Below are 6,252 nucleotides of genomic sequence, written 5' to 3'. Positions count from 1 at the left end.
TTGACTGAAACACGTGAATATTCTGCACAAACTCGAGGCTAACCGTGTGCAAATGAGTCTATAATCAAGAAACACAGCGGTAATTTGGAACTCGAAAAGGGTCTATTCCCCCTCGTGATTTATGACCTGAGACATTTCTGGAGGGAAGAGGATAGGAAAGTATGCTGCCAGGTTGAACAGGCATGGGTACCACAGTTGCGCCTGCCAAACTGGAGCTATTAGCACTATCCTGGCTTCGTCCTCCTCTATTTTCTTTAGACAAGCCGGGAGGAGAATGAAAGGAGGGAAGGCGTATCCCCTCAGGTCCCCCCAGCTGCGTAGGAGCGCATTCCTTCCCTGTGCCTCTGGATCGATTTGGGCAGCTGTTTGTTTGTCCGACTGAAAACAGGCTCTGTCTAGCTTCCAATCCCCTGGGTCGAGCGAGATCTCTCTGGATAAAGCATCCGCTTGATGATTCAGATAGCCCGGTAAGTATTCTGCCCTTAGGGTCAGATTCCTTTCGAGGGCCCAGTCCCAGTTACAGCTATTACCATATATGAGGCTCTCGCTTTACCTTGGTTTGATTATTGAGACGTGGTATTGGATAATTTACCAGTAACGTCTGCTGAAAGATTGCAAAAAATGCAAAATAGAGCTGCAAGAATAATAACAAAAAGCAGCTACGATGTCAGATCTAGTGATATTTTAACTTCTTTAGGCTGTAAAAGCTTACAAAGATGAAGAAAGGAGCATAAAGCAATAATGATGTTTAAGACTTTAAACGCACTTGCACCAAAATCTGTAAGGAAAATCTTTTATTTTCAAGAAAATACCTACGATCTTCGTGGTAGAGATAAGTGCTTAACTATTGCAGAAAGAACTGCAAATAGACCCTTATGACAGTTTCAAGAAGGAGATACCGTGATGGTGAGAAACTATGGTGCTGGAGACAAATGGCTGCCTGGAAAGATATCTGAAGTTCTCGGAAAGAGAAATTACAATGTTCAAGCAGGAAGACAATTGTGTAAGAGACATGTAGATCAAATACTCAAGGGTAAAGTGCAACCACAAACAAGTGTGCATCTAGATGTTGAGTTGAGTGACTCAATGCCAGTAATTGAACAAGACACGGTTACAGAACCTGATGCTACAAACCTGCCAACAGGTAATTCTCAGCCAAAGACATCTGAGGTTGCTTCCCCACCAAGATCGAATCCGGAAAGGATTGATACGTCAAAGGCTGAAAACACTACAACAGTACCAGCAGTTCAACCCTGCTCAAGTCCAAAAGCTCATCACTACCCTACCAGATCAAACAGAAGACCACCAGATTATCTAAGATTATGAACACTAGAAACGATTATGAACATTAAGTTACTTTGTTGAAGACATTACATATACAGCAGAAACAGTGAAGATATTGTGATTATGTTTATGTTAATATTCTTTTTAGAAGGAAGGATGTTGTATTCATATGTGATTCCTGTGGAACATGCGCAGAATAAACAAAAAACGAGAGCCTGAGCACATGGTATGAGATTGGTGTTTTTACTAATTATTTCTAAGTTTAGGATACAACACTTCCCAATGTCAAGGTGATGTTGTAGGGATTGATATCTTTGGTAGCTCTTTACGCAACCCTCATATGGACAAGAAAACAATTTGTTTTCTGTGGTACTATCACTTTCTTCGTCTGAATGGTCTGGGTGTCTGTCTTCATTTGATGACTTTTCTGCACCTTGTGGTTTACTTGGTTTGCTTCTGGTTCTAATAGCAACAAATTCAGCATTTGGAGACTCGGTGTCCTTAGTTACCTCTAGCTGTGGTGTTGGGTACTTTTTCGGCAAACTAAAGTGGCTCCATTTCAGGAATTTACCAGGGCCAATACCGTACTCTCTCCAGGTTCGTATTCCGTCTTTGCTATAGGCAGTGATATTGATAAAGCTGACACCGTCCCATTTTGCTGCCTCACCCACAGGAACAGAAGGAGGATCACAGACCATCACTCTAACACCAGGAACACCACCAAGGGACTCAATAGCATTCTTCATCTGGTAGGCTGTATCAACATCTTTTCCTGAATTCAGGTACATTTTTATGTGGCTCTTGAGAGAAGCTGCTTTGCGATCGCATGCACCTTTACCTCCTTGAGGATATGAAAAATCCAATCTTAGTTGTATCTTGTACTTGTTTGCTATCTGCTGGAGTGCCAGTATTGTAGGTGCACTGTGGTAGCACCCAGCATTGTCTTGTCTTAGGTACACCTTCTTTGCTGTAGGCATGATAGTCTTGAGCTGTCTAACCACATCATCTACGATTGCCAAAACCGTTGGGCTGTCTTGAAAACACTTTTGAAAAATGTGAACAAAAGTGAGAGTTTCTGTTTTGCCTTCTAACTTTCGTGTCACAACCGCTATGTGCCATGAAATTCCCCTTTTACCAAACCAATCTGCCTGGCTTTCGCGGTACTTTCTCGGGAGGAATTTCATGGCCCAGTCCAAGACTATGAGAACTGAATTTGCATCCAAGTTTTTGAGAATGTCGACTGGTGACTAACGAGTTGAACCAAGAAAAGACAAAATGTTTGGATAGATATATGCCAATCAAAGAAATAATTTTTCGCATTATATTGCAAACTAAGCAGTTTTCTTCACAGAACAATTATTTTACACAGAAACACCCTACTTGTACAGTCTAACTTTAAAATATTTTTTCAGGCACATTATTGCAGCAACCTACTTTAACCACAACCTTCAGCGTAAGGTTAAAACATCTGAGGATGGGTGAGAGAAAATTACAATTGTCTACCCCAAATTCAAAAATGGAGAGGCGACAGTTCGTAGCGTAAGAGTACAGCCAAACTATGGTATGTGACAAAACATACTCAAATTGCTTTTGTACGGTGGCCCATAACTATCATGGAGAAAAGAAATAACTCATGGAGAAAAGAAATAACTCACGGAGAAAAGAATTAACTCTCGGAGAAAAGAATAAACTCACGGAGAAAAGAAATAGCCTAGCGGCGGGAGCCTGGGCATGATTTACCGCAAAGCATCTTGGACTATAAAATGGCGGACGTTCTTTCACCTTTCACGTTCGAACTGACTGAAATCATGTTTTGCTCAAGTTGTGGTACTAGTATTAATTCGAAAGATAGATTCTGCAGCAGCTGCGGAGAAGGCAAGTTAATGCTTGATCGTCCTTTTCATGTGGTTCCAGTTTGCACACGATTTTAGGGGTAATGCCTTTGTTAAAATGTATTTTTGATGGACTATTATTCATGCAATACATACAGTTGCTGACTAGTTAAAAGATAAAATCTTGAATGAATTCAGTTCTTTTCATTGTCAACAAAGATATTTAAAGTTTCATGGTGTTTCTACTGTTATAGTCACGACGATATTACGGCAAAAAAATATGGGACAGGAAAAAATTTCAAAGAAACTTGTCCAAAATGTGGGTATGAGAGTCAAGTACTTCACTCGCCTGGTGTACACGAGTCTACCAGTGGCTGCCTGAGAGTATATTCTGACGATGAAGTCTTTGAATGCCCTAAATGCATAACAGGTATAACCATTCCCCTCTTTTAACTATGGTATAACAGAGAGTGGAGAGTTTTTACAATTGTCAAGATAAAAAATTTTTGAAGAGTGTTGCTGCTGGAACCACATTTTGTCCTTGCATTTGGTTTAGTTTTATTGGTTCGTTTGTTTATTCTTTGCCATAAACGTGGTTTTTTTTGGCTGATTTTTGTTACGTTGATTACATGCTTTCTAAAGGCCAAGGTGAATACCCTGAGCTATGATGGCAAAACAATGAATTTATGGTTATTTCTCTTATCCTTCCTTAGGTATCCAGAAAACAGAAAACAATCAAGGTAAAATGAATACGTTATTGATGCCTACGATATGAAAAACATGCAACATTGGTATTGAAATAGTTTTTATTTAAAGTATTTTTAATTTATGATATAGAATTTCTTAAATACTACCTAAACAATTTATTTTGGGCAAACCCTATTTTTATTTTTTCTTTCTTTCTTTATTTTCGTTTATTTATTTCACATTGGCATAATTATAACCTTTTTTAAAATGAAAATTATAATTTTGTTTGCAGATGCATCTTCAAAGGCAAAGTTTGAGTGCAAGTGAATTTTTTCAAAGGAAAAAACATATCTATCAAGTCATTTTCTGCGTATTGTAAGGAAAAGGGAAAACAGTGGAAAAAGTATGTAACTAAGGTGCCAGAAAGTGAAAAAGAAGAGGAAGTTGGAATAGCAATTGGGCTGATGGAATTTAGTGAAAAAGAATCCAAACGAAAACCAGTCAGAGGAAAAAGAGAGATGCTTAGAATTTCAAACAAAGCTCCATATGCTGATGTTCTTGAACAGGCTGAGGCAAAGTTCAAAGCCTATCATTGTAATCATTATAAAGAAGTACAAACTTATACTCTATTATATGAAAGTGGCAAGGAAGCCCAATTTCGTCCTGGCACCACTGAGTTTTTCAGTTTCAAAAGGTATAAAGAGGAAATCGGCAAAGATTACAAAGGCATTGTTCTCTACCTGTGTACGTATGAAGATTTTCTTGCAAATGAGGACCCGCCTATATTTGATGATATCCAGGAGGAGAAGGAAGAACAACTGTCCAGAAAAAAGAAGAAAGTAAGCAGACAGAAACTCAAGTCAAAAGTGATGAAATGTTAGCCCGAGAGCTTCAGTCTCAACTAGATGACACGGTAATGGAAGGTGAAGTGTCTGTTGACCAGTACTCTCCTAGGAGTCACACAGAAAAAGAAGTTTCAGTCATTGATAAACATTCAAATCAAGAGCAAATTAAGTTCGATAGCCCTACAAGCCTTGTCACAGCTTTGGAGACAAAAGTCAATTTAGAAGAGCAGCTCTATTTAGTTGTGAGAAGGGGCTCAGGTCTACAATGATGTCTTCGAATTTGGCAAAGAGGGGTTAAGAAACACTCTCGGAATGTACCTTGAAAGTTCACTTTGACGGCGAAGATGGGAATGATACAGGTGCCTTGTCAAGAGAATTCCTGACTCACACCATTGATCATATCAGAAGCCAGATGTTCCCGAATGGTGCACCAACTGACTCTATGCTCTATGCTCACAATGGATTTTTCGATGCATGTGGTCAGATTTCTATTGTTAGTATAGTGCAAGGTGGACCACCACCCTGCCTCTTTGAAGAGTGTGTATACAATATGTTGGTCAATGATGAGGTGGACATGACTAACCTTTCTGCCCATGACCATTTGACAAAGAATGAGAGGGAGCTCCTCAACAACATAAGAAATGATCATCAAGCTGCAGCACTGCAAGACACCATTTAAGAGCATGGTTATACTGGACCTTTGGATGAAGAACATGTTGAAGATATAATAGGTACAGTTACTCTCAGCATTGTTGCAAACAGGTTGGTGTACTTAAAATAATTTAAGAGAGGACTTGACTACTATGGTTTCCTTGATATCTTCAAAGAGAATGCTGACTTGTGTAAAGAACTCTTTGTTATAGATACATCTAGTGTGGATGCAAATTATGTGGTTTCCCTCTTACGTCCTGATTACTCAGAGGAGGGTACAGCACACAGAGTAGTAGAGCATAAACTATTTGACCACCTTCATGACTTCATAATGGACACTGAAGATACCACTCTTACAGTAAGTGCTGAAGGTCTTGCTTATGATCATAATGACACAGAAGATGAGGCAGGAGGAAAGCATGACGAAGAGGTTCAAAAAACTCAAATAGCAGATGCAAGTCCACCAAGTTTTTAGGCTGGTGGACTGGACAACAGGATCGACCTGTTGATGGAGACAAACAGCTGATAACAGTCAAATTTGACAAGTGCCATGAAAGAATGCCAAACCACACCATATGTTTCCCAATCGTGGGAGCATGCGCTCGATCTCTCACATTGCCAGTGGCACACATGCAGGATGAAAATGAATTCAAAAGAATCATGTTGTTGGCTTTTAGTAAGGGACAGGCTTTATCATGTAGGTAATTTGTGAAAGTGTACATTGTAAAGTTCTAAATACCCAACACGGTGTAACTAGGCTTTTAATAAAGCTTCTTGTTCATAGCTTATCTGACTTTCTCTCACAACTCGGTCATGCCATGTGTCTCTATCTAGACCATAATACTTCGTTATACACACAGGGATCCCGACACTACAATCCCTCCTTCCTTAGAAAAGATTAAACTATATCAATAAACAACAAAATGTCAAATGTCTGATTGAACTACTAGACT

The sequence above is a fragment of the Actinia tenebrosa genome, unplaced genomic scaffold (genome assembly GCF_029948245.1).
Source record: "Actinia tenebrosa isolate PJP-AT-01 unplaced genomic scaffold, QUT_ActTen_1.0 PGA_scaffold2__45_contigs__length_23673736, whole genome shotgun sequence".
In the NCBI taxonomy this organism is placed as follows: domain Eukaryota; kingdom Metazoa; phylum Cnidaria; class Anthozoa; order Actiniaria; family Actiniidae; genus Actinia; species Actinia tenebrosa.
The sequence above is the reverse complement of the archived record's forward strand: the minus strand, read 5'-3'. Positions refer to the sequence as shown.